This window comes from Pantherophis guttatus, chromosome 1 (assembly GCF_059756535.1).
Source record: "Pantherophis guttatus breed Tessera chromosome 1, ASM5975653v1, whole genome shotgun sequence".
Classification (NCBI taxonomy): domain Eukaryota; kingdom Metazoa; phylum Chordata; class Lepidosauria; order Squamata; family Colubridae; genus Pantherophis; species Pantherophis guttatus.
The window spans coordinates 43,270,653-43,293,170 of NC_142063.1; the positions used below are offsets into that span (position 1 = coordinate 43,270,653).

The following is a 22,518-nucleotide window of genomic DNA, read 5'->3' on the forward strand; positions in this document are numbered from 1 at the left end:
ACTGCCATCACATTAGTGGAAAATATATCAATTATCATTTTGATAGTAATCCATACATGGAATTTTGGATTATTCTTAAAGACTACATTTGATACTGCTATCAGTGATGTGGGAGATGTGAGATCCTGGACCGTATTCCTACATTGAGTAGATCCCACAGCTTCCATGCATGCAGACTGAAACGTGATTTTATTTGAAAGCAGATCTTTGCTTGATTGCAAGTAACTATATTTGGCTACCCAAATAAGCCTGCACCCAATTATATTATTAAAAAGTGCCAAGAAATAAAATATAGTTGCTTCTGTTTAATCAAAAAATGAAGTTTTTTTTTTCTTCATGTGATTTGACATGACAGTTATGATTCTACTTTTTGACACCAAAGTCACATAGCAACATCTTAACTACTCCATAGCAACCTCCTGGCTTTTCATATTGTAATGATCCTGCTTGTTAATAATTTGATAAAAGCTCATTTTAATTTAAAGGTAAATAGGAGCAGAATATTCTTGATGCTTGGATAAAATTCAAGAATCTCTCTTTCTCTCTCTCTCTCCCTCCCTCCACTTCTCTCTCTCTCTCTCCCCCCTTCCCCCCTCCCTCCACTTCTCTCTCTCCAGAAGGATAATTATCTTAGCCTATTCCACCAAAACCAGTAAAAAAAAACTTATAGGACAGCTCTGTCAGGAATCTGATAACATTTCTCAAACCAACACATTTTATTAAGAAGCGTAAGCTTTCATGAACTGCAATTTATTTCATAAGATGTTGAAGTGAATATAGGATGTAAAGAGGAGGGGAAAACAAGATAGTTATGCAGACAGAGATTACATATAAAGCAGATTACAAATATAATATAAAATATAAAAACAATTTACACATTGTTTCTTTGTTTTCTACCAGATCTGGCCTGGTATGGGTATCCTGGATCCATTCTGTAAAACAATGTCACCAAGGAAGGCCCAGGAGACATACCTGCCCAGTGAAACAAAATCCCCTCAAAATTCAGACAGCTCCGACCCTCTATTGTTAATGCAAGTTTAACTATTATGGAGATTTGAGGAGACAGTTTTAGATACTAGTTATTGTTTTTATTTTTGTGTTGTGTTGGCATGTTTTTATACATTGTTAGCTATTCAGAGTCATTATGCTTTTTTATTAACAAATAAATATTTATATATTTGATAGATGTTTATTACTTTCCAAGTAATAGAATATAAGTTTTTGGAAAACTTATTTTGAAAGTTTATATATCCACCCATCTTAAAGCAACATCTCTGCGTAACCATATAAATAATTCAAAGAAACAAAGAAACAAATATGTTGGCTTTGGCCAAGTCATTAACATATATAGTGTGATTTCCCAGTTTAAGATTAAGCTGATAAAATCAGATCTCTAACAGTTTGGCATTTCTGAGGTTTCATGGTATAGATTGAATTTACTTTGTTTCAGAATGACCACAGTAAAGTCAATGCATCTGATGTCAAGAAACCCAAGTTCAGATTTTAAAATAGACTCATGATTATCTCTCAGCATAATCTTATGTTTTTAATGTGGATTTTTGTTGGATATGTATGTACCATCACCAGCCTCCTAGAGGAAAGAAAAACTGGATATAAATGAAATGTTTTATTATTGCTAATACCCTTCTTTCTATCCAAAGACAGGAATAGTAATAGATACCAAATCACCTATTCCAATTAGTGCCAGCACTGTGTACAAAGAACAAAACACTTTTTGGAAAAATGAAATGTAAACCATTTATAAATGGAAATGAGGAAAAAAATGCTTAGCATACTCAGTTAAGAGAAAAAATTTCCAAGTAAACTTTTCCAACTTTCCCTATGTGTTGGTACTATATACTCCATAATGTTGGTTAGAAACACTGCTTTAAAAGCAACAGTGATCTAAGTTAACTGATTCAAAGTGGGAAAAAAGATTCATACATACATACATTAAAAATATAGACCTCATCATTTAAAGAATGAAATTTCATCATTTTGGATTTCAGTTGGGTAGGATTGAGAGTGTTACTGGAAATTTGTCAGCAGCATTTTGACAATGCTAGCTTAGGTGCACAGTATTTGAAAATTTATATTCTCACTTAATGATTGAGCATGAAATACAGAATTAAGCAAGCATTTATTTTAATCATCAAAGGGTTATGCTTTAATTATGCTATATTTACCTTGCCGTTAGTGGGAACTTGGCGTAGAGTAAGATGGTTTTTCTTACCCTCAATCCAAAAACATCGAGAAAGATATTGTCAGGATCTCCACTGTCGGCCTGGTGCCTTGCTGGATTCCTGGCATCAAAAGGGAAGGGAGGGGAGAGGCATTTGGGGCAATTCACACCTGTTCATCTAATGCAGTGTTTCCCAAAGTGTGGTACGCGTACCCCTGGGGGTACGGGAAGAGTTTGGTGGGGTACGCGTTGCACCAGAGTTTGGTGGGGATCACGTGGGAATATCCACTGCACCATGCTTAGCTGCGCCCACAGAACAAGGAAAGAAATAGGCGCGTATCGCAGTTTTTACACGGGAACTGGGGCCATCGTACATCGTATCGCAACTCATTATGGCGGGAACTTCTGTGCATCCTTCGCACAGCTCGGGTTCGGCCATTTTTAAACTGCGGGAACATTAACAGTTGACGTTGAGCTGCGGAACTGTTTAAACGCCAGAGAATTGCAGTGTTATCTAAGTGTTTCCCAAAGTGTGGTACGCGTACCCCCAGGGGTACCATATGTTTTTTATGAGGGGTACTCAGCGTTACGAAAATTATAGAAGGGATACACATATGTCAAAAGTTTGGGAAACACTTATCTAATGGTGGGAAATGGGGAGGGGGAAGTGACAACAGAAAAAGACCGAATCACCAAACCAACTTGTACCAGGATTTTCAAGGCCATTTGCCCTAAAAATGGAATGTTAACAGTTTCACACCTCACAGTTTCTCAAAATATCATACCGGCATCATATTGGCTGGCCAGGGGACTGGCCATGGGGGGAGGGATTGGGAGTTTGAAAGAATTGCTTTGTATTTTGTGTGGGATCACCAGATTCTGCCTGACTTTATTGCAACCAGATTCTTTCAGTAAAACGTCATTTGCTTCAACTAAATAGAGTCACGAGTCTTACTTTCCTGAGAGAGCAGACTGGGGAAGGACAGACAGAAATATTCTTTAACCTTGATGGTCTCATTTTTTGCAAGACTGGGCAAAGCATTCCAAGAACTAGATAAGGTAGACTTGTCCTTAGCAAAGTCCAGTTAGATGCAACTATCAGAAACAGGGACAAGTGATTAGCCGATTTAGGCTGATCATAAAATCTTCATGGGATAAAACTTAGATGCAAACTTAAATGGGAGGATGCTGCATTTGAAAGAGTCCACTTGCTGTCATCTCTTTGGGGTTCCATGACTGGCAGAAGGTCTGTAAGGTCTGTGGAGTTGTTGGTTCCCCGCCCCCCTTATTATATTCATGTATAATATTTGGAATACTTTTATATTACTGTCTCATGTTATACTTTATCATTTTTCTTATACTTAAAATAAAGCCTTAAATACACATATTGGTGTAGTTGTTGCTTTCAAACCCAAAAGAACTTGAGTTATGGACAGAGTAATTTGTGTCAGTAACTGATTCTCTAAAAAAAAATTCAGAAACTATGCAGGTGCCAAAGAAATAAAAGAAAAATGCATACTGTGATACATTCAATTTCAGGACTGTAGCTTTGACCTTTGGAATGCCAAGGCATTTCTTTTCTTCATCTTGTCAGTAACTCAACACTATTTATGCTTGTGCACTTGATAATGCACACACAGACACACACACAGATTCTGAACTGCATGATGGTTGATATCTTGTTATGACATTCATCCTTACATGTATCAAGAAGAGATATATTTTACCAATGAAATAGCTGTGAGATCTTCTGCCGTTCTTCATACATGAGATGTCACAACATAGATCAGTTGTCACAGAATATGCAATACATATTTACAAAGTCTTTGTTCTGGAATAAAAATGAAGTTGGAGGTAGCACATAAGTTCACTTGAAATATGCACCTGAATAAACAGCTGTTTTAAATGAAGATGTTTGTTATTCATTATAATAAACAATCTGTTTCTTCATGATGGAAGAAAAGAGATGCTTTGTTGTACCAGGCTGGACTCTTTGTCCATTGTTGTTGGCAATGGTTTTCTTCTCTTTCACATATCCCTGATTTTCTTTCTTTCTTTCTTTTTTAAACTGAAATTGCCATAAAATGCCATGCCTTGTAGGATATTATCCACCTGTTTTATGGCCCTCTAGTGGAGAAGTCCAACATTACTATATGTGGTCTCCAACTTTCAAAGTGGTTGGTGAGAGATGACAAATTGTGGTCCTAAGAAAGAAACCGGAAAACAGGAAATCAGGAAATCAAGAATTTAAAAAGAACAAAAACAGGAGTTAACTGGGAGCTTTTCTATTAGGATTGTAATATTGCAGTCTTACTTAAATTGTAATATTTTAGTGCATATATTTAATTATTCTTGTTCAGGTGAAAGTTCCAGAATGATTCCACTTGAAACTCTGAAGGAAGTCAGTTGAAGATCTTCCTCTACAACTGTGGTAATATCAATTATTAGGTGGGCACTTTCCTACTTCAGTATTATGTGTACTGCAGATGTGTGCCAAGTGTTTATTTGTAAGTGACTATACTAGAGTATAAGAGTCTGCTCAGATTTGTCACAAAATGCATATTAGAAGTGAGATTTGTGAACTGAGTGAAATAATGGATTCAAGAGTGGAAATTTCAGAAAGTGGAAAGAGCATCAAGGTAGAACATGATCAGTTGACATAAAGTAGTCCTGCTCTGGTAAACTCTACTTTCAGTTTAACTCCCACAATGACTTTCTATACAACCAGGTTGCTTTCTACTACCTCAGCCTATCTATGTTGGTTGGTTTGGTAATTAGAGATAAAGACACCTTTCAACAAAGCACAGAGTTTTGTTTCACATTTATTTCATTAGAATACCTCTATGCAAGGCCTAAATACATTATTGGGGGGAAAAATTTTAGCTGTGAGACTAGCATTTTTTTAACACAGCATACTAACTTTGCACTTATTTTTCTTAGGTACCTAATCTTTAAAAGTAAGAAAATCAGATAGGACAGAGAGTCTGGTGCATGCCAACGTAGATCCTCCCAAGAACCATGAATATCACATTGGAGACCTAAGACTTTTTTTTTTAAAAAAAAGGAAATTGCTTCCCTTAAAATTGTGGGGGGGAGCCCCAGTGTAAAGGGTACTGCCTATAGACAGCAAGGCTCTCATACTCATGTTACTAATTGTTTTGAAACATCACTCATAATCTTGAAACAGTTCTTACCTGGGCAGCTGTTTTAGCTGTGATACCGTCTTTCAACAAAATACAAATTTCAGATCTAAAGCATCTGTCTTTTTTCATTTACATGTCAAAACATAATTGGCCATGGTTTGGGTTTGTTGCCTTTATTACTTTTAATAGCTGTACAGCTACTGATTGCCCAAGCTGATGGTTAATTTAATTTCTGTCAATACAATATTGGGACTGTCTGCATATTCAGACCATGATTAACTGCTGCAGAGTCCATAACAGTAGTGTTATTATTACTGCATTTAACTACCTCTCGGGAGAAGACAAATTAAATTATGTTGAAAATGCTGTTGATTATCATTACAGACTTATTTGTAGAGCACAATTACTGATCTGTTGTAAAATAAATCAATTTTTTTTATCATCTTGGTGTAAATTAAATGTAATGTGGGTGAGTAGAAAGTGGTTACTGGAAAGGTTCAGGCAGTTTGGTGTAAGTTAACCGAGCACTGAATTAAAATAATAATCACAGATGAACACGATATTATATTTTAATAACAAGCTCCTTCACAACCAAGTGTGCCTCATATATTATGTGATTTCAACAATAAGAAAGCAAACTTGGGATGCTTTACATTCTGTTGACTTAAACAAAAGGTTGAGGCCTTCAAATAAATTACTGGATACTGCTGCTCCACACAAGTTTAAATTGTAGTTCAAGGAGCTAATTTAAGAGGCAGCTTTAAAAATACAATTACATTAATAGTTTACATGTGGCAGTCTTTTAGTGTTTCCTTTTCATCTATGATATACCTACTCCTGCCAGAAAGCATTATTATCAACTAATAGTCTTGTGTTTGCTTCTTCAGCAGCTACAAAAAAATAAAAAATAAAATATTTACTTGTCTCTACTAGTGTAAAGATGAATAAAAAAATCAAAGTTAACTGGCAAAGCAAATGCATTTATATTGACATACCTTACAAAGTTTTTAACTGACTTGATTTATACATCTACAAAAGTAGAGTGGTGGATTCCATGGTGAGATAGTAGCAAGTGGATATTACTTTTTTATGCCAAAAAAGTAAAAATTATCCTTCCAAGGACAAGACGTCATCAAAAAAGCACAACAAAGAGTGTTCTTTCTGCGCCAACTCAGAAAGCTCAAACTGCCCAAGGAGTTGCTGATACAGTTCTACAGAAGAATTATTGAGTCTGTCATCTGCACCTCTATAACTGTCTGGTTTGGTTCTGCAACCCAACAAGACAGACAGAGACTTCAGAGGATAATTAGAACTGCAGAAAAAACAATTGCTACCAACCTGCCTTCCATTGAGGACCTGTATACTATATGAGTCAAAAAGGGGGCTGTGAAAATATTTACAGAGCCCTCAAATCCTGGACATAAACTGTTTCAACTCCTACCCTCAAAACAAAGCTATAGAGCATTGCACACCAGAACAACTAGACACAATCACTCTGCTAAACAAATAATTCCCTCAACACTCAAACTATTTACTAAATCTGCATTACTATTAATCTTCTCATCGTTCCCATCACCCATCTTCTTCCATTTATGACTGTATGACTGTAACTTTGTTGCTTGTAACCTTACAATTTATATGGATATTGTTTCCTGATGATATGATTATCGTTAAGTGTTGTACCTTATGATTCTTGAAGAACGTATCTTTTCTTTTCTGTACACTGAAAGCATATGCACCAAGACAAATTCCTTGTGTGTCCAATCACATTTGGCCAATAAAAAAAAATTCTATTCTACTCTATTCTATTCTATTCTATTCTATTCTATTCTATTCTATTCTATTCTATTTGCATAGATAATTTGGTATTTTATACAGAGATGATATATGTCCCACACAGACATCTTGTATATTCATGTGTGTACTACACATAGATATAAACACACATATGTTCATAATACTATGCAGTGTACTATACTAAGGAGATTAATGCACACGCACACACATACACACACACACACACATATACAAACAAGCAGAAATATCCATGAATCCTTGGATATATACAAACACATATGTGTATACGTATTTGTTTGCATACTATTTCCCATTAAACTTTTTAGAGTTTTAGGATTTTTTAGTAAGACAACATGAAAATAAAATAAGTGAAAGCAAATTGAGCACACTAACTCAATTGTATTCACAGAGAAAGTATTTGAAAGGAATGATGAGTGGAAATTGAAAATATGATGCTTCATCTTAAACCTGAAACAGTGGCCACCATTTTCATCTTTTTATTTCATACTGCCATTCCCTGGCATCTCACCAGAAATAACAGAAGGAGGAGGTTATCTTCTCACCTCAACATGAGAACATCATGTTATCAGTGAAGTAAACAAACCCTACAATAGTTTAAGTTTTCAGAAAAACTTGTTTAGACTGGGAAGTTAAAAAAAATCTGAGGACAAGGCGCAACATTGCCATTCTGCTATCAACAATATGGGCATGGACATCAAGTCACCACAATGTGCTTGTCTTGAAGACAAATGTACCTTCTATACATATGTTACATTAGATTGGATTTATCTATGGGATAAATGTTGGAATATACCATTGTGGGATTTCTTCTAAAACCTGCAAAGAACTCATTAGAGTTTAGGAATGGGAAAAAGTAGACTAGACTATATTTTTCATCCAAATTATGAATTGGTACTTGGATATTATTCAGAACTGCTAGTTCTCCAAATTTGGAAGAGTAATTTGCACACACACACACACACACACACGATAGATAGATAGATAGAAGATAGATAGATAGATAGATAGATAGATAGATAGATAGATAGACAGACAGATAAATAAAATATTTATATCTACATCTCTATTCTGTCTGTCTGTCTATCATCTATCTATCTATCTATCTATCTATCTATCTATCTATCTATCTATCTATTTATCTTCTTTCAAATTTGGAGAACTATCAGTATATATAGGGAATTTATATTTATTATTTTTATTTGTAAAAAATGTTTATATTAGGGAAAATTTGAAGCAAAATGCATATATTTAAATATAGCATATCAAGATATCAATTTTATTGCAGGCTTTGATGGACAACATTTGATATATTTGCAGAAATGACACGTGAGATGAAGTGAACTTGTATTGTATTATATTACATTAATAAAATGAAAACTAAAAGTGACAGATCTGCCCATTTCCATCATTTACCTCCAGAGTCTTTTGGCCTTGTTTCTCATTACTGAGTCCCTGTCTTTCTTGCTGGAATGAGAGAAAACAAGAAGAGTGATGGAGGAAAAAGAACAGTAGATGAAGGAGAAAAACCTCCATATACCACTTTAGGACTCAGCCCAAGGCTCTGGAATCCCTATCTGGTTAGTTACCATGGGCAACAGTAGCAGAACTAAACCAGGCCCAGAACTAAACAAGGCATCACTTCCATGGCCTTTTTCTTCTTCACTGAAACCATACTGCCAAGAATTCCACAAAGAAAAATTAATATTCTTTTCTATATGTACCCTGTTTTCCCAAAAATAAGACATCCCCTGATAATAAACCCAATCGGGCTTTTGAGCTTATGGCAATAAAGCCAAGCACTTATTTCAGGGTTCAAAAAAATATAAGACAAGGTCTTATTTTTGGAGAAACACGGTAGTGCAAACATTGTCATATAGTCTGAAAATTATTGTACAGTTTTAGTGTTACAAATCACCAAAAAAAAAAGCTATTCCTGCCCGTGGTTTATGCTTTTTCAGACATGTCAAGAGGCTGCCTACCATCCTCTCATGTGGCCTGAAGTCTATCATTGCAATTTGAATATGTTTGACAATTCTGTTACAATGTTCCAGGATGTGTCCTCTCTAGCCCTTTGAAAACTTGCACCAGATTAATTTAGCATTCTTTCACAAATTGGAAGTGACACGTCATTCTTATTAGAAAACTAAGAAGTAAGGAAATATTTCATTTAGCTAAAACAAATGTAATCCCCCCCCACAACCCTAGAACAAGTTGTCATGAGCTATTTTCTTTATGAGTATCTGAATCGCTCTATGTATAGATACACATTCTTACATCTACCTATTTCTAGGGACACAAATATATGCCCCTAATATCAGTATAACAGCAAAATTTGAAGATGGTACAAAGAGGTTGCACCCTGTCAGACTGCAAGACAGAGGAAGTACACTTCTGAATTGGAAGTGGGAAACTTAGCATGCTTTTAGTCAATGGGTTTCTACATGTTTCTACATGTCAGGGCCACACTCCCCACAAAAAAACTGATGCAGCAAAGACAAACTCACAGTTCACATCAGTAAAATGCAATTAATAAAATATGCTTAATAATTTCCCTTTCCAGTCGTATTTTAATATGAGAATTCTGCACTAATTTTTGGAGTGGCTTTGGGAAGAACCATACAGTATGTTATGATCCTGATCCCAAGGATCCCAGAGGCTCACATGGTTAGGACCCTGGGCTGATGATTGTCAGGCTCACATTCAAGACCGGTTGCTGTGAGGGTGAGTTCCCATCACTCACTTCAACTCCTCCTGACCCAGCAGTTCAAAAGCAGGTAATCGCAATACCACTTTGGAGGGAGGTTTAACAGGGACATGAAAGAAGCTCCCACCTGGGTGTCCCCTGATATCACCGGCTGATCCTTTCAACCCGAAGCACTCCAGTGCTCCTGACATGATTGTAGTAGTAGTATCCCAAGGTAATGTGTATCTTCTGTAGGCCACTGGACCTGGAGAAGAGAGAAGCCATGTTTTGAAGCATTTACTTTAGGCTTAACTATAAGGCAAGGGTGTCTGCAGGGGCTAAATATAAGGCAAGGATGTCTGGCTGGGGAATTCTGAAAATTGAAGTCCACACATCTCAGAGTTGCCAAGTTGAAAAACACTGGTGTAAAGTATTTCCAGCTGACTCTCTCTTCTGACTTTAGCAGGTGCCAGAGGAAGTGAAGAGGAGGCAGCAAAGCCACACTATCTGCCACAGATTTCTTTACGAATCTTCTGGCACTTGTAAAAGTAAGATTGTCTAACTGCTACAGGAGACTAAAAACACCCTGCAAGGTGCTGCAAAGCACCTCATAGAAGCAGATTGCATTTCCTCTTCACCTCTACAAGGAGAAACATTTTGTTTTGCAAAGTGGAGCATCTCATAGAAGCCAGCTGCCTCCTGCAGCCTTGCTGTTTTATATGTGTTGAATTAACAAGTGGTAAGGTTACTCTTACTTTGAAATGGTGCTATCCTCTCTGATGTCTTCAGTTTATTGCATTGTACTTCTCAGGCCCATGGAAGCAAGTCATTCTCTCTCAGGTTCTCCCTGATCAATGGAAAAGGTCAGAAAAAGTGAAATAAACAAAGCAATTGAATGCCTTTCTTATCCTACATCCATTAGGATCTCCTCCTAGATCCTTTCTATTAGGAAGAAATGTAACAAGCATTCACATCAACCAGATTTATCTTTAAAATATCTCCCATCATTGAAATGGCAATGAGTCCCCATAAGATAAATAAGATAATAGACTACAGTAATCTCTATTAGAAACTCTTGAAGATTACTGTTGGCTAATGCCCATAGATCAAAGTTTCCTGAGAGAATTGCTAGAATGTCATTTGTCCCATTTGTGAATGTCACCATAATTTCCGTATTTCTCTCTCTTTCCCTGTCCCCCTCTCATTTTATGTCCTCTTCAGTTTGCAATAGATATCTCCCCCTTTTTTTCTTCTTCTTGTGTGACACTTTTTAATTGTATTGGTTTAGTTTTGTCTCAGACTTTCCACTGACACAAGACTAAGAAATCTCTGATGATAGATGACTGACAATAACAACCCTTCACTATTCCCTAACCATTTCAGTTTGCAACTGAGGAATAGAGAGACTAAGAATCCATGAAAGAAAATTCAGACACCTAAGAAATAGCCAACCCTTTCTGCTTAGTGTAATTAATTAGTGTAATTAAACAAACCCATGTGCATGTCCAGAGATTCACACATACTTATACAGCTACATGACACTTCCAACTATATATAAACAGCCACACATAAACCCTACAACTAATCTAATAATACGTCAAAACTTTTATATCACTCACTCCAAAACCAAATATATTTCAAATCAGGAGGTCTATTAATTCCAATAATTCTTTAAAGACTGATATTTGAGAGTTGTACATTCAAAGAATAGTGTGCAACAATTAGCTTTATGTTAAAAAAGAGTAACAACAAACAGTTTCCCATGCCCTTCCAAATAGCAAGTCTATTTATTCCCCCAAATATACTTTAATAATCGGGGCCCTTAACAAGAAAATATAACACACAGGAGATTCAAAACTGGTCTTGGCATCAAAAGACTGGTTCCTAGTTAGTCAACGCACCCACAAAATTTAATTTCACAACAAGCAAGCAAAGAAAAACAAACCTACAGTAGGGCAGCACACAAGAGATCATTAGTAAGAAGATGAAGACAGACTTTAAGTCACTACAGAGCATCCTTTTTTGCAGAAAATTAATTTGGTTGACTCCGTTGCCAAGAGATGTTTGGAGACTGGCCAAGAGACTTATGGCAATAAATCAACAGGAAATAACATAAACAGAAATAACTGATATTGTCGGAAAGATAGAGCCTTGATGTTTTGGATTTGTGTGTGTGTGTGTATCTATGTGTGTATCCACCCATGGATTAAAACACTCACACACTCTCTCTCACACACACACACACACTTGGATTAAAATTTGTAGATATAACTATGGGACATTTTTACAAAGAAATTATTGAACTAAAAAAAAGCACCAATTATATTGAAAGCTAAAACCATGTTTAGAAGAGATGCATGCTATAATTCTTTTTAAAGAATTATAGAATTTTAAATTTTCAAACATTACAAAGGATTACAAACACCAGCCCCATTTTTTGTAGCCATCAAACATTCCTTTAAAGAGAGAATCCAGAACATAAGAGTTCCTGCTATGGAAATCAAAACTGAGATTGCTTTTCTCAGAAAAGAAGATATCTATCTAAAAATCTTCTAGTCTTTTTGGTAAAATATGGTAAAGTAATGTGATCAATAAATAAGTAAGTAAAAAAGATTTGAAATTGAATTGAGGGAAAAATATTTTTGAAAAGAGAATAACAGTAAAAATAGCCCTTTAAATTTAGCTGACTTTTTTGCACTTTCACTGCATTATCCAAATTTGGATACAGGTAGTACAGGTAGTCCTCAATTTATGACCACAACTGAGCCCAAACTTTCTGTTGCTAAGTGAGACATTTGTTAAGTAAGTTTTGCCCCATTTTATGACCTTTCTTGCCACAGTTCAGGGGTGAAATGCTCTCGGTTTGGACCGGATCACCTGATCCGGTAGCAATGGAGGTGGGTGGTTCTGGGAACAGGTAGCAAAAATCCTTGGGCTCCCCTCCATTGCCCAGCTGAGTCGCGCAATCATCAAAAGCTTTTTTTAATTTTTAAAAGCATTTTTTCTACAACCTCTTCGGTCGAAGAGGTTATAGAAAAAATGTTTTTAAAAGGAAAAAAAGCCTCTGCTGATCAGGCAAGTCAGCTGAGATCGTCAGAGGCTTTAAAAGCATTTTTTACAACCTCTTCAGCCGAAGAGGTTGTAGAAAAAATGGTTTTAAAAGTAAAAAAAAAAAAAAAAAAGTTGGCCACGCCCACTCAGTCATATTACCCCCCCAAGCCACGCCCACAGAACCCGTAATAAAAAATTTACATTTCACCACTGCCACAGTTGTAAAGGGAATCCCTGGTGTTCTTAACTTAGTAAGACAGCTGTTAAGTGAATCTGGCTTCCCCATTGATTTTGCTTGTCAGAAGGTCACAAAAGGCGATCCCATAACCCTGGGGCATTGCAACCCTCACAAATATGAGTCAGTTGCCAAGCATCTGAATTTTGATCACATAACCATGGGTATGCTGCAACGGTCGTAAGTGTGAAAAACAATGGTAAGTCACTTTTTTCAGTGCCATTGTAACGTTGAACGGTCACTAAATGAACTGTTGTAAGTCAAGGACTACCTGTAGTTCATTACAATTACTAAAGCATCCAATAGGATGTATGGTTTCCTTGTATGAATGATGTTCTCACACCTCGCTTGCCCTCACAAAAGAGTATGAGGTTGTGTCGTGAGTAATTAGACAACCCAAAATGTCTGCTTGCTCAATTATTTTAAGAACATTTGCACCCAATCAGAATGAGTACATCATCTTGTTGCTCTCAACTGAAATGCCTCTGGAAGAAGAAAAAAAGGAATGAAAGCAAAGCCCTCCTTTTTGCTCTCCCCATAACTGATAATCTCTGAGACTACAGTCAACAGAGCATGTTGACTCAACAGAGCATGTCACAACAGCTGTCAAACTCGCAGCCCGCAGGCTGGATGCATCACGCACTGGCCACGTCCACGCCCCGTTTAGCGAAGGGGAAAAAAGTCCTGATACTTCATGCGATGCTGCCATGACGCCACGAGTTTGACACCCCGTTGTAGAAGTTACAGAAAGTTCTTCCTCCAGTTAATTACAGTGTGGCTTAAAAACTTAGCTTCTTTACATTTTTATTTGTGATATTTATGTATCAAAAGTATGAATCAAGCATATATTGGGCAATGTGGTGTATAAGAATGTATGTTTATCATGCTAATAAAAATAGAAAACAAAGAACATAGAATATTTGAGATGGCACTAAAGGTGAGGATGACACAAAGAAAAAGAAATGTGTTTGGTTCATATCTGAATAAAAGCCACACGAAGTGCAATTATCCTTTGATTTATGCACTTCTGAATTGTGCAGCATGGTTTTCTGATCAAAACCGCATATAAAAATTCACGTATTAGAAGAAAACATCAAAAATCAACATTCATATATTAGAGGAAATAGCTTAATATTAAAGGGAACGTACATAACTATATGTACACAGTTTGTGCATATCAAATTGAAACAAAGTGCATTGTTTCATTTTTTTAAAAAAAAAAAATCGCAACTGATGAGGAAACATGACAGAACAAACAATTTCTAGAGTGATAATAGTCTGTCTGTACCAGATAATCTTTTCTACCTGTTGAAAAGAGAGCAAGAAAAATTATTTCTTTTCTTCTGTGGTGGAGTCAGAACTAAGGTGTGTTTCTAGATTTTTACAGAGGATTCATATTGATCGTGAAATAGGCAGAGATTTTCATATCTGAAGATAGGTGAGGGGACCTACCAAGTCATCAATTTTTTTTGTTTTTCTAAGGAGTAGAAAAGTACATGTAACAGAAACCATAATTACAAAAGCACAGTATTACATTTAACTATTCTGTACTGTACAGGTAGTCCTCATTTAGCAACTGCAGTTGAAACTGGCAATTCAGTAGTTGAGTAAAGCAGTTGTTAAGTGGGGGGGGGATTGACTGTGACTGTGCTTATGGTTTTACTTCAGCATTAGCGGAATACAATCCAAAATGCTCAGGTGAACACAAATGGCAGACAATGTTTCTGGAACCCATTTACAAGGAAGATGAGTAAAAAAGAAAATCTTATAGCCCCCTCCCCACTACCCCATCCATTGAATTGTTGACCCTCGCTCTGGGATAATTACAAGATGATAATTAATATTTGGAATAACATTCATTGGAGGGGAAGGTATTACAAGATAGTAAGCAGTTACATAATGTGAAACTAACTAAAGTCTTGTCAGTTACATGCAGCAGCTGAGAGATGAATGGATGTTCTAATCAACTAATTAAGATGCTGATCTTGTTAACTTATAGTTAGCATCTTTTACAGATAAGTTTTGCAGTGGAGAAAAGCAGCTCAGGAAGAAATAGCTGCTTTAGGCAATCTCTCTACTCTGCATGAGGAAGGAAGGGGAAAAAACAGGTCAAGCACCAGATAATGCATACTACAAGACCGTACATACAGTATAAGGATGTTAGGCCTGAAACTGACCTGGTTATGGTCGTGTAATTTAATTTAATTTAATTTAATTAATCATATTTCTATGCCGCCCAACTCCCAAGGGACTCTGGGCAGTTTACAACAAAAATAATACAAACAATGAACATATTTTTTTAAAAAAAAAACATTATAAAAGCATTTTAAAAACATTAAAAACACATGCACACCATCCATGGCCAGATCTCGCAAGATTGAACAGCGAGATCAACGGCCCCAGGCCTGCCAGAAAAGCCAGGTCTTCACCGCTTTCTGAAAGGCCAATAGGGTGGGGGTAGTCCGGACCTCAGGAGGTAACTGGTTCCAGAGAGCTGGGGCAGCCACAGAGAAGGCCCTCCCCAACGGGCCCGCCAGCCGGCATTGTTTAGCTGACAGGACCCGGAGGAGACCAACTCTATGGGATCTCACCTGTCGCTGGGAGCCATGCGGTAGAAGGTGGTCTCGAAGATAGCCTGGCCCTGAGCTATGTAGGGCTTTAAAGGTAATAACCAACACCTTGAATTGTGCCTGGATACCAATAGGGAGCCAGTACAGCTCACGGAGAATTGGTGTAATGTGGGTGCATCTAGGTGCATCCACGATAGCTCGCGCAGCTGCATTCTGGACCAACTGTAGTCTCCGAACACTCTTCAAGGGTAGCCCCATGTAGAGCACATTGCAATAATCTAACCGTGAGGTGACAAGGTCATGAATGACTGTGAGAAGAGCCTCCTGATCCAAGTAGGGTCGCAATTGGTGCACCAGGCGAACCTGTGCAAAGGTCCCCCTAGCCACAGCTGCTAGATTTTGCTCTAATCTTAGCTGTGAGTCTAGGAGGACACCCAAATTGTGAACCTGTTCTGAGGGGGACAATTTCTCCCCCCCCCCAGAACCAGGGATGGACAATCGACATAGTCTTTAGGAGGCAATACCCACAGCCACTCGGTCTTTTCTGGGTTAAGTCTGAGCCTGTTGACTCCCATCCAGACCCTCACATCCTCCAGGCACCGACACATCACATCCACTGCTTTACTGAAATGACACGGGGTGGAGATATACAGCTGGGTATCATCAGCATATTGCTGATACCTCACCCTGTATCGTCGGATGATCTCACCCAGCGGTTTCATGTAGATGTTAAATAGGAGGGGAGAGAGGACCGAGCCCTGAGGCACCCCGCAAATGAGGGGCCTAGGGGTCGACCTCTGCCCTCCTGCCAACACCGACTGTGACCAACCAGAGAGATAGGAGGAGAACCACCGTAACACGGTGCCTCCCACTCCCAACTCCCTTAGTTGTCCTAGAAGGATCTCATGGTCAATAGTATCAAAAGCTGCAGAGAGGTCAAGTAGCACCAAGATAGAGGAATGACCCCCATCTCGGGCTTGCCAGAGATCATCCATCAGCGTGACCAAAGCAGTTTCTGTGCTGTAGCCAGGCCTAAAGCCAGACTGAAAAGGGTGTAGTTTCTGTGGGGTTTCTTTCTCAGGATTTCAGGATGACACAATTTAGAGCTGGAGAGGGGAGTAAGAGGGGGCATGGTGTAACCCAAACAGCATAACTTTTGGGTGAATCAGAGGCATTCCAAGGGCTGGCTGGGCAGAGGAAGAGGAGAGAGGTAACCAAGCAACCAGCCAGCTTCCAGATTGGGCAATGTGATTTATTGTTTTGAGAAAAAGGGAAAAGTTTCCTCTTAAGGTTGTGGAAAGCGCGGGAAGATTCAGAACTGGCTTTCCACTGGTTTGTGCCAAGATGATCTTTCCAAATAAAATTGTTCTTTGAGGAATTACCCTTCCTCGGAGTTCTGTTTTGAAATGGCTATATTACTTGGAACCCTGACATTAGCATTGGTCTCAAAATTACCTTTTACTCATCATTGTAACTGTGAATGCTCACTATCTGAAGCAGTCACTGAATGAGGACTACCTTTAAAGAATAACCATACACAGTCTGTCATATTTATGTCTCCAATCATAATATTGCACTTATGACAGTCACCGGACAATGAGTTTTAAGTGCAGAAGTTTGTTCATTAGATCAGAGTACATAGCCCATCTTCTGCTCATGTCAGAAGGATTGAACAACTCTCCACTAATTACAAAGCCTTTCAGGCCAGTTTTATATTTCTTTATCTTTTATTGCAATCCTATTACAAAATAGAACTTGGTTAATTTGTGTGACAATATTCAAAATTTGTCACAATCAATTCATTCACAAAAGCTCACTACAGCCTGTAAACTTTATGTTATGACCAGTGGTAGGCTTCAAAATTTTTTACTCTCGGTTCTGTGGGTGTGGCTTGGTGGGCATGGCATGGCTTGGTGGGCGTGGCTTGGTGGGTGTGGCAGGGGAAGGATACAGTAAAATCTCCATTCTCTCCACAATCCAGGGGTAGGTTACTCCTCCCGATCAGCTGGGACTTGGGAGGCAGAAAATAGATGGGGGCGGGGCAGTCAGAATTTTTACTACCTGTTCTCCAAACTACTCAAAATTTCCACTACTGGTTCTCCAGAACTGGTCAGAACCTGCTGAAACTCACCTCTGGTTATGACCCATTATTCAGTAGGGTATATCATAGAACTTTTTTTTAACTTGAAATAACATAGGACACCATTTTATGTACTCATTTCTTTTTTATTCTTTTCTATTCATTTCTTTTTATTTTTTATTACACACACACACATACATGTACAGTGCATGATACACATATACATGTACACAAAGAATGCAACTGTTTGAACAATTCTTTCCTTTTAATTATTGTTTTCTTCTTTTTTCTTATTTGATATACACCACCTAAAGTCATGATTACTAAATCAAGCTATAAAAATCTTATAAACATTTATTGTACTACTACTAATAGATATTAATATTTGTAATTTCTTATGAATATATAATGCAGATCAATCACTAAATATATTAAATGATTAATATGATTGATACACAATATCCTTTTTTCAATTTTTTTTTTTTTTTAAAGAGTTGTATGTTTCTTCTCTAACACTCCAGGAAACCAGGAAACTAATTTCTGGTCATTAGAGTTGGAGAGAACTCTGGGAACACCAAAAAGAGTTGTTTTAGATTGTTTTCTTTTTCATTTCTTTGAAAGTTGAATCATTCTGTGTGTGAGAGCTCCTGAGAGCAGGACTCTAACCCAAACAAAAATTGATAAAGTAAGTTTCATAATTATAAGAAAAAGATGTTTTATTTTGAACACATTGTGGAGATAGGCAAAACCTAGCACCTAGCTAATTATATTCTTCCAGGATGACAGACCAGAAGGATGCACTCTGGGCCTTTGTGCTTGTGAAGAAAGCAAGAAATAAATGCTCTCGGGTTAACACATTCTTAGACAAAGAGCAGGCAAGGTAATAAACAAAGAGTGAATTTTAGCTAACTGTACCCTCACTACTCAGTCATGAGAGCTGAAAAACAAATGCCATTAGATTTGGACTTCTATTCAAACTTTCTCAAGAAAGTTAGATGATTCCCTAAAAACGTATGAATAGCTCTGCTGAAATAGGCCAAGGCTCATTTTAGGTTACATTTTGTTTCTAACAGTAACTTATCAGGTGCCCCTGGGATATGTTCAAGCAGATGAAGACAAGCCTCTCTCCTGCCATTATTCTTCTGCAATTGGTATTGGAAACAGTCTTCAATACCAATGGCCCAGTGGTGGGTTTCATTTACCTTTGCTACCGGTTCGCTCGCACACACGCAGAGCATATTTGATGACGTCCAGGCAGGTGGGCGGAGCCTCCTGCCACCACTACTACCAGTTCGCCCAAACCAGGGCGAATCGGTAGCAACCCACCACTGCAATGGCCCCTTGACAAACCTGGTCTACATGACTTCATTGGTTTATCTTTTAAAGCCATCAGGGTTAATATCCATTACTGCATCTTTTGGCAATAAATTCCACAGCCAAATTATGCACTGTGTAACAAAGATATTGTTTTTGTCTCTTCCGAATATTCTTCTAATCAATTTTGTTGAGCTAGCTATCGTGACTTCTGACTAGTTACAGACAACTCAGGCACTTATCATTTAATACTTCAAGATAGGGAATTTTTTTTACTGTTACACCCGAATACATCTTGTTTGTAAATCTGAACTGTATGCGGAACCAAATCCATGAAGAAATGTTCTCATTGTTTGCTCACATAAAAGTAGCCTGTCCCTTTAATAGTCAAGTCAACTTTGTAGTTTTCTAAAACAGCAATAACATTTTTTGTGGACCAGCTGTTTCCCAGAGAACTGACTTCCCCATTCTCAGTTGGACTTATCACTTAGATTGTGCAGCCAGAAAGTTATTTAGTTATATGCATTATGTTCGGAGTGAACTGAGTGCGTGTAATTTATGACTGTTGCACTTTAATGCATATTTAATAAAGCTACCGACATTTATACTCCAAATCGACTGTGTCAATTTTGTTTGCTTTGGAAGCTTGGAGAAGTCCCATGGCAATGCTGACATTCCTACAGATTTAAATTGTAAGACATTTCATTTGAGAGAGAGACCTTTTAATATACTTGTAGTGTGATATGGGCTAGGTGCAATTGGCAAGCGTTGATGAACACCTACAGAAAATGAAAGAGGAAAGATGATTTTTCTCCCCCTTCTCATCCCACACGACAGAACTTGCCCTTATTTTCAGACAAAGAATTTTTCACTCATGCAATTTCATTTTTAAGAGTTAAAAAACATCTTCCCTTTTTTTAGTTTTGTTTGCATAAAACATACAGATTTATTATCTTTGTGGGAATTATTTGATCATTTGTTTTGCAATTATTTGTTGTTTTATTCAATTGAAAATCTTGATGATTTCTATATTAAAAAAGAAGAACTTTGGGAAATGTATATGGTACCCCGTCCCATTTAACATGAAGCTTCTGGTTTGATTTCTGTATTGAGGTGAGCATTAAAACTGGAGTTTTCAAAAAAGCCATGAAACAAAATAGTATTAATTTTTATTCACTAAAGTATCTACCGTGTTTTCCCAAAAATAAGACCCTATCTTATATTTTTTTGAACCCTGAAAGCTTGGCCTTATTTTCAGGGAGGTCTTATTATTTTGGGGCACATGGAGCAAGACGGAGCTCCTCTTGCCATCTTACCTGATTTCTAGCTCTGTCTCCCTAAACCTAACCAGAGGAAATGGCGGGGACCGGCTGTGCAGGTATTTAAATATTTTCAGGGAGGGCTTATTTTGGGGGGAGGCTTATTTTAGAGCATGCGCTCAAAAGCCTGATTGGGTTTATTATCAGGGGATGTCTTATTTTTGGGAAAACAGGGTATGTTGTCTGCTTCCCTTAAATTAATAAAGGGGTTTTCTGTAAATGCATGAGCAAAAACCTCCAATATCTAAGTATATTGGCCAATTGAGGTGGATGCAAGACATTTCGGCTCTGGGAGGTAGAATGCTAACCTCTGTGCACCCTATTGAGGCAGGTCATAATCAATCCACCCTGATCTACTTCCAGCCCAAAGCCAAGGTGTTCTTCATTACAAAACGGTGATAGTCATGAAGAACAAACAGAGACAGGGATCATTCAAATTATTGAGCTACTGTATATTCCCCATGTTCATAGTGCTATGGACAAGGAAACTTCTGATTCAAATATTCTCCAACAATGAACTCATATATGACTCTGATACCACTTCCTCTACAATATGGGGATAAAAATATTGATCTGTTATATGGTATAATCAATGGTGGGTTTCAAATTTTTCTACTACCGGTTCTATGAGTGTGGCTTGGTGGGCATGGCGTGGCTTGGTGGGCGTGGCTTGGTGGGCATGGCAGAGGAAGGATACTGTAAAATCTCCATTCCTACTCCACTCCAGGGGAAGGATACTGTAAAATTTTCATTCCCTTCCCCACTCCAGGGGAAGGTTACTGCAAAATCCCCATTTCCTCACGATCAACTGGGACTTGGGAGGCAGAGAATAGATGGGGGGCAGGGTCAGTCAGAGGTGGTATTTACCGGTTCTCCAAACTACTCAAAATTTCCACTACCGGTTCTCCAGAACTGGTCAGAACCTGCTGAAACCCACCTCTGGGTAGAATGCATAACATATGTAAAATGCTATATAAAATAAACACTATTAATCAGTGGTGGAATTCAAATTTTTTTTAATACCGGTTCTTTGGGCATGGTGTGGTGGGCATGGTGTGGCTTGGTGGGCATGGCTTGGTGGGCGTGGCAGAAGGATACTGCAAAATCTCCATTCCCACCTCACTTCAAGGGAAGAATATTGCAAAATCTCCATTTCCACTCTACTCTGGGGCCAGCCAGAGGTGGTATTTGCCGGTTCTCTGAACTACTCAAAATTTCTGCTACCGGTTCTCCAGAACCTGTGAGAACCTGCTAAATAGCACCCCTGCTATTAATGCTGTATAAAATAAATGTTGTGATTCCAAACTGAAATATGCCATTACTGGGAAGGAAAGCCATTGGGATCCAACAGTATTGAGACTAGTGTGAGAATAAACAAAGTTGCATTTTCCTAGCCATTTCCGTGCATAAGACACCTCCCAAGGCAATTCCAAATCCAAAACAAGGGTACTGAATAAACAGTTTTAGATAGACATACTTAGATCTAAAGCTTTTTTAAAAAAATAAATAAATAAACACAAACAAATGTGCTACTTGAGCAAACACCTAATTTAGAATGAACCTTATACAAATAATTCTGGGTTTTGTCTACCCAACTATTAACTATATTTGTGGTGACCTTGAAAAGGCTTTCCACATAGGTATTTACTGAGCTGAATGAATAAATGTGCCCAATGCATGACCTAACCCATCAATCAAGATCCTATAAGTCTAGCCCAGGACAGAGAATTTTTAGTAACAGCAATCAGATATTTGGAAAGGGAAATTGTTTTTGAGACTTAACTGTCATCCCTCCTTCTGCTTGCATCCCTCAAAATCTGATTGATGTTATAATTGATTATCTATCTAAGCCAGCAGATTTTCACTGGAACAGGGTGTGGTTTGTCAGTACCACTGTTCATATATACACACTATACAGATTTCTTTCTGCTCTACTGTTTCAATTTTTATTCGTACTCAGGATAGCCATTTATTACATTATGCTTTTTTAAAATAAATAAATAAATGTGTCTCTGAGATAAACTTTCAAGCATTTTAAATCCAACCCCTGCCTTGCTGTAGGCAAAAAATTTCATCTAAATATTATTGAATTCCAGCACCATATTAGCATGCAGAGATATTTA

General features: G+C 37.7%; 1 long non-coding RNA gene across 1 annotated transcript; it reads right to left on the reverse strand.

Annotated features, from left to right (window-relative positions):
* Nucleotides 1–734: 734 nt before the first annotated feature.
* On the reverse strand, nt 735–8,683 carry LOC148116399 (uncharacterized). The gene is made up of 2 exons (XR_015728556.1): nt 8,557–8,683; nt 735–4,386 (listed from the first exon to the last, which is right to left on the reverse strand). It is a non-coding gene; the product is annotated as an uncharacterized LOC148116399 (long non-coding RNA).
* Between the last annotated feature and the right edge of the window lie 13,835 nt (nt 8,684–22,518).